The sequence below is a fragment of the Watersipora subatra genome, chromosome 3 (genome assembly GCF_963576615.1).
Source record: "Watersipora subatra chromosome 3, tzWatSuba1.1, whole genome shotgun sequence".
NCBI classification, from domain to species: Eukaryota; Metazoa; Bryozoa; class Gymnolaemata; order Cheilostomatida; family Watersiporidae; genus Watersipora; species Watersipora subatra.
The window spans coordinates 44,861,162-44,862,533 of NC_088710.1; positions in this window are offsets into that span (position 1 = coordinate 44,861,162).

A 1,372-nucleotide genomic window follows, 5' to 3' on the forward strand; every position below is an offset into this window, starting at 1 on the left:
CAATAGGAGAAATGCAATATTGGCCAATATTAGAAGTAAAATGCACTGATATTATTAGAATAACCAATATTATTAATATAGTAATAATATAAAACCAATGCACATTTTTGTTTACATTTCAAAACGTCATAGCTAACAATATCAAGAAGTGATATTTATATAGATTTTTAGAAAATATATTTAAAAAAGTGTTTGGCCATGAGTCATGACAAACAGCAATAATGAAAGGAAAAGATTATATGTCTATATCTCTCCCTCTGCAATAGGAGAAATGCAATATTGGAAGTAAAATACACTGATATTATTTGAATAACCAATATTATTAATATAGTAATACAGTAATAATAGAAAACCAATGAACAATTTTGTTTACATTTAAAAACGTCATAGCTAACAATATCAAGAAGTATCAAAAAGAACATCCAAACTTAGTAATAGTAATACAGTAATAATAGAAAACCAATGCACAATTTTGTTTACATTTCAAAACGTCATAGCTAACAATATCAAGAAATATCAAGAAGAATATGCAAACTTATAATTAAATATCGTAATCTCATAAAAGTCGTTAGAAAAAAATATCATCGTCATTTCCTTTACTTTCACTGCGTTGGACATCAGTTAGAATACCAAAGTACTCAAATGTGTCTGAAATGTCAATTAATTTGAAATCGGCAAAAATGACACGATTTCAGTACTCCTATGTTAATTACCGAAACCTTCGTCAATTCGACAATGCTATAAACTGGTGAAAAGTGCACGTTATTTTTTCGTGAAATGCGCACGACTTAATCGTTCTATTCTTTGTCGCTTGGCGTTTCAATTTCCGGTCTTAACTTTTATAAAAGTGAGGCTTAGCAAGTTTTAATAACGATTTTCGTCCAAATAAATCTGTCTATTTGTGTATAATCCGATCAGATGGGTAAGTTTTAAGATAATAACGACGGTTTACAAAGACTTGGTAACATATTTAAATAGGTTTGTATGTGTTTTGTATCGTTATTATATTTTAACGACTCTACAAAACGGAGGTTAAATTTGTTGATGAAATTTTGATACAAGGGTTCATCTCATTGTTGATAAATAATTTTCGGGAGTTGTGTGCACATGTGCATTTATCATAAATCTCTCAACCAATCGCTTCGCTCTGTTTGGTCGTGGGATAATAGTTAATACTCAAGATAGATTAGTGTAAATTTAAAATTACTTTTGAAAATAAATGTAGACTAGCGTGCTATTTATACTTTTTGTTTTTATTTACCGATCCCCCATATTGTTAAACGCTCTGCAGCTGCCATTCTAACAGCTAGATAATTGCTGCTTCTAGCTGGTTAATTCACATAACAGTGATGTACATGACTAGATTAAATGC